The sequence below is a fragment of the Pituophis catenifer genome, unplaced genomic scaffold (assembly GCF_029215685.1).
Source record: "Pituophis catenifer annectens isolate HBS135680 unplaced genomic scaffold, rPitCat1.0.hap2 SCAF_2, whole genome shotgun sequence".
NCBI lineage: Eukaryota > Metazoa > Chordata > Lepidosauria > Squamata > Colubridae > Pituophis > Pituophis catenifer.
Genome location: NW_027256882.1, coordinates 139,891,311 through 139,899,576, shown reverse-complemented (window position 1 = coordinate 139,899,576; position 8,266 = coordinate 139,891,311). Strand labels below are relative to the sequence as shown.

Genomic DNA, 8,266 nt, shown 5'->3' with positions numbered 1-8,266 from the left:
GTGTCAAAGGCCATTGTTTGAAATTCTGCATGTAACAGAGAAGAAAGTCTAGAACCATGATGGCCAACCTCTGGCACACGTACCAGAGGTGGCACGTAGAGCCCTCTCTGCTGGCATGTGCGCCGTTGCCCCAGATCAGATCTCCGTGGCGTTTCTTTCGTGAGCTTCTGTTTCCTTGCAAATGACAAAACAGAAGCTCACGAAAGAAAAAGATCTTGCCGCGCGCTGCTGGGTGTTGGGATGCCCCGCCTTCTGCCAGCTAGCTGGTCTTCGAGTCTCTGCTGCACATGCGTGCACGCGTGCACATTCTCTCGCACATTCACATGCATGCTTGCACACATGTTCGCAGATGCTCGCGCACATGTTTGCGCATGCTCACGCACATGTTCATGCATGCTCTCGTGTACCTTTCAGTTTGGGCATGTGTGCACATGCAGTTTGGGCCCATTGTGGGCAGGAAAGCTAATTATGGTCCACATAAAACCACTGTGGCTCTTAAACATCCTCACAAGTTGCTTAGTTGGGTGACTTTGTGAACTTTATGATCCCACTGCTACTTGAAACACAGGTAAGCCCTGCTTTGCACCCAATCTTCCCTTGTCTCCTCTAACCATTCCCTCTGCAAACAGGAAGGCTTGTCTAAAGTTGTTGTCAGAAGCTTAGGTGGAGTTTCCAACACTCGGATGAACAGAAAGTTATAAATGGTATTATGTGGGTCAATATCCAGATTTTATTTTGCCTGGTAGCCCACAGACTCCTCTAAAATTTTGACCAGAAGAAGTAAAAGCTCTTGATTGGGCAGGAAATCCAAACACAGAACTCATGAGCACCATGGTACCTGTTGTCCCTCAAGTAGCACTGATAGCCCTCCAAAACTCTGTTATCACATGACGTGGCAAGACAACATGTAAGACTTAAAAGGCTATAGGTCATGCAATATATATTTTTTTAAATGGGGTATTCTAAATAAATTGTGCTTTTTCTTCGGAGGTCTTGCATTCATTTTTTATTTAAGGGTTCTTAGATTTAAATATATATTGGGAATCTTGCCACAAATCTGATACACAATACAAATTACACTATATTCGTTTAATTGCAGTATTTCTCAACCTTGACAGCTTGAAGATGTGTGGACTTCAACTCCAATAGCTGGCTGAGGAATTCTGGGTGTTGAAGTCCACATATCTTCAAGTTGTCAAAGTTCAGAAACCTGGTCTAGTAGCTGATAATTTGTTGGATTCAAATGTGTTAGTTAGTCAGTGCTGAGGGGATATTTCTGCATTTTCACGCATTGCTTATTTGTACATTATAGTATAGGACTGAGCTCGGTCCCTGAAATGATTGTTGCCCTACTAGTTACACAGTGCCTACATATAATGTCAGTAGAAATAGCCAGCACTACTGAGATTGTATAGAAAATTTTCTATAGATCAACATCCCTATGGATGGGATGGATCACAGCTTCCATCATCCATCACCAAGCACTTCTATGTTGAGGGTTATGAGAATTGTAATCCCAATAAATTGAACAAGTGCCAGCTGGTAAAGAAGAACTGTTAATGCTAAAATACTTACATTCAGAATAATTCTTTTGGTTTTATAGGACCCTAAGTCAAATATTTTCTTCTGGCCATTTCTAAACAGGACACAGTATAGCAAGAGAGAATGGCACAGGTAGTCCTTGACTTATGACTACAATTGAGACCAAAATTTCCAATGCTAAGCAAGACAGCTGTTAAATGAGGTCATCTTCATTTTATGACTTTTCTTGCCCTGCTGCGATTGTTAAGTTAGTAACATGGTTCTTAAGTGAATGTGGCTTCCCCCCCCCCCCCCCCCCGTTGACTTTGATTGTTAGGTCACAAAAGGTGACATGTCCCCAGGACACTGCAACTGTCATAAATAACAATTTCCAAGCATCTGAATTTTGATCATGTGACCATAAGAATGCTGCAATGGTCATGTGAAAAATGGTCATAAGTCAGTGCAATTGTAACTTTGGTTATAAATTGAGGACAATGTGTAATATGGTGGCTGGTTGATATGGTAAATGGATGCTCATGACTTTCATATAGAAAAATATGCCTGCTGTATCAAGGAATTAATTTCCCAGTAATTGTCATTAGTTATTTGAGAGGCAGGGGAACTGGATTTCTGAGAACAGTTTCTGTAACTGTGGTGTTGCCATGGAGTTTTGATGGCTGTGCAATCTGCCTAGACACATTTATTGTCTGAAATCAAGGACCTTGGTCTTCAGTCCACACCAGAAATGAATTAGTCTTTATTTTTCAAAACAGTCTAGTCTACACAGAGGCCAATAATCCTCTATTTGCTCCTTTAATGGTTCCTGGACAAAACAAACTTTTACGACTGAGTTCTGTTCAAAGCTGAAAAGCATTTCAGAACATAGTTATGTTTGGGATCTCTTTCTCTCTTTAGTGATTGAGTAACATGGTCAATCTGGCAAATCACATAAAATCAGCATTTTTGAGATTTGGGACAGTAACACATCTGTACTTTGCCTAGCAATCTGATTTCAAGAATTGCCACATTACATGGGATGTTTATTTTGAGGCAGAAGCAATTCAGTTTTTGGAAAATGCCTCTTAAACTATCAAGCAAGCAAGTCTGAATCCAAGGAGTTGCATTACGTTGAGGAAGATTTGTTTCTTTTTATCTGCATGGTTTTTAAAAACGTTCTTTTCCATCTATGAGGAAATTATATTTATTGTGCTTATACTGTATCTTATGGAATGTAATGATTCACAGCAGGATCAAGTCCTCCAAACTTATCTTCCCCACTGCAGCACAATGATTGGATGATGTTTTTCCTTTTGACTGATGATGTGCAGATGAGAATGGACAGCAAAGCTAAGAAATCCATCAATTATTTTGGTCATCATCTGCTGCATCAGGAAGGGTGATTTAATACTTTAATTCCCCTTAAAGCCAATCAAGCATTCAAACTTTTTATTGTAGGAATTTGCATTGCCTACAACTGTAAAATGGCTTTAACTAAACATCTTATTTTTCAGATTGACCAGGATATATTAAGAGCATCTAAAACACCTTAATTATTATCAGTATTGGAATATGCTTTATATAATCCTAAATACTTAATGCAGGACATGTAATCCTTGAATTTGCAATAGTTAATTTAGTGATTGTTCAAAGTTACAACAGCACTGAAAAAAGTGACATGACCATTTTCACACTTATGACCATTGCAGCATCCCTATGGTCACATTATCAAAATTCAGATGCTTGGCAACTGGTTCATATTTATGACGGTTACAATGTCCTGGCATCATGTTATCAATTTTTGCGAACTTCTGATAAGCACCATCAATGGGGAAGCCAGATTCACGTAATAACAGTGTTACTAACTTAACTGCAGTGATTCACTTAACAACTGTGGCAAGAAAGGTCGTAAAATGAGGCAAAACTCACTTAACAAATGTTTCACTTAGCAACATAAATTTTGGGCTCAATTGTGGTCGTAATTCAAAGACTACCTGTAGTGCAGGGGTGAAATCCAGCAGGTTCTGACAGGTTCTGGAGAACTGGTAGCGGAAATTTTGAGTAGTTCGGAGAACTGGCAAATACCACCTCTGGCTGGCCCCAGAGTGGGGTGGGGATGGAGATTTTGCAATATCCTTCCCCCAGGAATAGAATAGAATAGAATAGAATAGAATAGAATAGAATAGAATAGAATAGAATAGAATAGAATAGAATAGAATAGAATAACAGAGTTGGAAGGGACCTTGGAGGTTTTCTAGTCCAACCCCCTGCCCAGTCAGGAAATCCTACACCACTTCAGACAAATGGTTAGCCAACATCTTAAAAATTTCCAGTGTTGGGCATTCACAACTTCTGCAGGCAAGTTATTCCACTTATTAATTGTTCTGTCAGGAAATTTCTCCTTAATTCTAAATTGCTTCTCTCCTTGATTAGTTTCCACCCATTGCTTCTTGTTCTACCCTCAGGTGCTTTGAAGAATAGTTTTACTCCTTCTTCTTTGTGGCAACCCCTGAGATATTGGAACACTGCTATCATGTCTCCCCTAGTCCTTCTCTTCATCAAACTAGACATACCCAGTTCCTGCAACCGTTCTTCATATGTTTTAGCCTCCAGTCCCCTAATCATCTTTGTTGCTCTTCTCTACATTCTTTTTAGAGTCTCAACATCTTTTTTACATCGTGGCGACCAAAACTGAATGCAATATTCCAAGTGTGGCCTTTCCAAGGCATTATAAAGTGGTATTAACACTTCACGTGATCTTGATTCTATTCTTGTTTATGCAGCCCAGAACTGTGTTGGCTTTTTTGGCAGCTGCTGCACACTGCTGGCTCATATCTAAATGGTTGTCCACTAGGACTCCAAGATCCCTCTCAGAGTTACTACTATTGAGCAAGGTATTACATATACTTTACCTGTGCATTTTGGTTTTCTTCCCTAAATGTAGAACCTTGCTTTTATTCCACTGTTGAATTTAATTTGTTAGATAGCGCCCAATGTTCAAGTCTGTCAAGATCCTTCTGTATCTTGAGCCTATCTTCTGGAGTGTTGGCTATTCAGTGGGGAGTGTGGAGGGAATGGGGATTTTGCAGTATCCTTCCACTGGAGTGGGGTGGGAATGGAGATTTTGCAGTATCCTTCCCCTGCCACACCTAAGCCACGCCCACCAAGCCACGCCCACAGAACCCATAGTAAAAAAAAATTGGATTTCACCACTGCTGTAGTGCATCTTGACGCCAACATGCCAAGTATTAAGGCTCAGCCTTAATCTTAGACTAGTGGACTAGAATTCTAATCTCAAGTTTTAGAAACGTTTGATTCTACAGGCCATTGTAAAAGCCCCGATTGATACGTGCTTGAGAGGGGTGTGTGTGTGTGTGTGTGTGTGTGTGTGTGTGTTCCTGTTGGTTATAGTGTGTGCCTCTGTCACAAAGTCAATCTTAATTGTCCTTATGTCTTTTGGCTTGTCTTTGTTGTGTAGATGGCGTCTGGGCAGTTTATTTGTGGGTTTGGGGAAGTAGGTATGAATGGGTTCTTTGGCTAATTATTCTTGTCCATGCAATTGGTTTTACTATTTATCAGTTGATTGAGCAATCTTTGCAGCCAATCTTTGTTAAAATGTACCTATTGGATTGCAACATAATTTCAAGTCTTCATGAATTATTTGAGGCAGCGGAGGAAAGAATCATCTATCATTATTACCAATTATTAAAATTCTTCCCATAAACTTTTTCTACAAAAAGTAAAATTTTCTCCACTATTAGTATAGAAGAGTGTTTCAACACTTATAGACCCTGGTCTGTCTTTTAAACCACTTCCTTCTCCTTCTCCTCTGGGATTTCCTTCTATTGCTATTTTCTTCTTCATTAAAGGGCAGCTGATAAACTACTGGCACCTTCCCAAGGTTGGCCTTGGTTGTGCCTCTTCCCCCCCCTTCCCCCAGACACTTCAATCTCTGTGAAGAAAATTCCTTCTTTTATTTGTCTACTTTTTATAGCTATGGCTCTTCCAAACCCACACATCCCTCCTCCATCTGTTTCAAGGTTGCAGCTTTCATAAGCAATTTTGCAGTGCTGACACTGGGCCAAAAGGCTTAAATAGGAGGGGAGGAAAGCATTCCAGGTGCCTGCAATTTTCTCAGCAGCTTGTTCTTCCACACCCTGTTGTGATTGGGTAATGGGTTCCTGTGTCTTTACCCAAAGATAAACCACTTTTATCCAATTTGGGGTAATTTACATAGGGTTGCCTTAGATGTTAATATGGAATGGCAAACATTATTGCATGTATTTAAAAGCATTTTTAAATTATGTTCCAAAAACATGGAGCTTATAGCTACAAGAGAAACTATGGATTTACTAAAGGAAGATAAATCTTGAAAAGATAGAGCTACCCCAATTTGGATGACATATTTTGTTTATGGGATAGCTTTTATAATCAAAATATGTTACCTTGCATCTCTAGCTTTATTTGCTTAAAATTGGGGTGAATTTATATTTCTCATAATTAATATGTCTTGATTATTTTTTAGTATTTGATGTCTTTTTTTCTTTTTGCTGTAATACTCATTTGGATTTTTACAATCCAGATCTGATAGCCAGATCTGACAGACTTCTATCTGCTACTTCAGTAAAAAGTAACCCAGCATAAATCCGATTAAAATTACAGAACATTTTATTTTTCTGTTCCTAAATACTATCATTTTTTAAAAAATTTTTTTAAAAAAAGACAGAACATAACACACACACATAAAACATATATTTCCTTTTTACAAGAGTTTCGTAACAGTATTCTATTATTTACATTTCCCCCCTGCTCTTCTTTGATAAATCCTTTTAGGTGGATTGTTTGGAGTTTTTTTTTTTTTTTGCTCTGCAGTGTCACCGTGTATTTTCATATTTACAACTACTTCTTGTGACCCTTAGTGTAATTTGTTGGTATTTTAGATCCTAGTTACAGGCAGCTTCATATTGGTGGATAATGAACAAATGGTTACTGCAAACAAATGACACCTATTTCTTTATTTCCAGCATGATTGGTTGTATGGCTGTTGAGATAGTTTCTTTGTGGAGGATTTTTTTTTTTTTTTTTTTTGCAATTCACAGTACAATATCACTGATGCATATGCACTGCTGGGTAGAGAAAGAGAATAGCCTCGATACTGTATTTCCACAACGGTGACTGGGTAATATAAATCCCTAGAGGAAATGGTTGAAGTCAGGCTAGCCGAACAGCAAATAGCAAAACAGATAAAAGCACCGAGCGTTGTCTCTTGTCTACCAAAACTGGAAAAGAATACTTTGGATCATATTTATGTTTCGTGATTATGTGTACTGTGTACCTTACGCCGGTTTCTCTGGAGCTTAGGCTACAATTCGCAGCTCTCGCGATTGCCTTCGAATAATAATAACTGGTTTCTTCCTTGCCCTTCAACACTTTGTTTGCAATTACGACTAAGCCCATTGCGAAATAAAACAACCTGGTGAAGCAATGGGTGTAGCAAAGCCGGTTTTGTTACTCGATTCGATTAGTTAGGACCCAGCCACGTAGTTTCGGTGCAACGCTCAAACACTAGGAGACAATTGGGGGGCGATGGAGAAGAGGCGCCAGCATGCCTGCAGGGTGTTATCTCGCCCCATCCCCCTCTCTATAGTACTTTGGGGGGGGGGAGAGAGTTTTGCTTTGAAGTGCGTTTGCACTAATATTTCTCCCCAAAGGATAAAGTAGCAAGGGGGGTGGGGGTGGGGGTGGGGGCGGAGATGCAAGACCACAGCGGAAGACCCACTGCTTAGCGCCGCCCACCCTATTAACCTAAGCTCCGCAACAAACGCTCGGCTCGTCCCTCAGATTTTTTTTTATTTTTTTTTTTGCAAGCTAAAAGCGCCCCCCCCCAAAAAAGGGGGTTCCGGGCAGGAGAAGAGGCGGGTTTTTTAGGGGAGGCTCCTCCTCGGCACGCGCTCTCAGCTCGCACCCCTGGCCCCCCCACCGTCCCTCCCCTCCCCCTCCTCTGTCCTCCTTGCTCTGCCAACCTAGCTCTGGCAACTGAAGGACACGGAGATTAGCCGATGAGGAGGCCGCGTCTCCCAAAGCCGGCCAATAAGAGCATCGAGGAGGGGCGGGAAGCTCGGCCAGAGTCAAGTGCGCGTGCGGATGGTTGCTAGCGGCGCTTCCCCCTTCCCCCCCCTCGCCCTTCTCACTTTTGTTGTGGCTCGGAGGGAGCTACGGTGCCGGCAGCAGCGACGGGAAGCCCCCCCCCCTCACGCCTCCTCCCCGTTTTTGGTTTGGGTGGGGGAGAGGAAGGAGGAATGACCCCCGCTTCCCCTTAGGCGCTAAGCCTTCTTGCTTGGGAAGGAGGGGAGCTGTCCCTTGTGGACGTGGGCACCGAGCTAAACGAGGGAGCCCTCTCCCCACTTGCACGCCAAAGCCCAGGAAGAAAGATAAAAGCGGCCCTCCATCCCTTGAACCTCCCAAAAGGGTCGGGGGGGGGGGAGGAAGGAACCACGCGTGTAAGGTAAGTGAAGAGGGGTGTGTGTGTGCAAGGTGAAGGGCATAAAAGATCCCCCCCCTTCCCAATTCCCTCTATCTGCGATATGGAGGGGAAGCCTACCCGGTTCCCCCATTTGGGTTTTTTTGGGGGGGGGATTCCCACTTTTTTCCCTGGCTACTGCAGCGTCGTCTCCTTGTTTCGCCGAAGCTTTTTGCAGAGCTTTCCTTGCAAAGGCTTCGTTCTTTTAAAGGGGACCCCAAGATG

The 8,266-nt window shown here is 41.9% G+C and overlaps 1 protein-coding gene across 6 annotated transcripts in view; it reads left to right on the top strand.

Moving 5' to 3' along the window:
• Window positions 1-7,691: 7,691 nt before the first annotated feature.
• CEP131 (centrosomal protein 131) overlaps window positions 7,692-8,266 on the top strand; it is a 31,976-nt gene continuing 31,401 nt past the window's right edge. For 4 of the 6 annotated variants that reach the window (XM_070937695.1, XM_070937691.1, XM_070937694.1 and 1 more), the window contains exon 1: window positions 7,693-8,026. The gene's annotated coding sequence lies outside the window, so the exon portion shown is untranslated. Of the gene's footprint in view, window positions 8,027-8,266 lie in introns of all 6 variants that reach the window. The other 2 variants (XM_070937693.1, XM_070937692.1) reach the window with 2 other exon arrangements.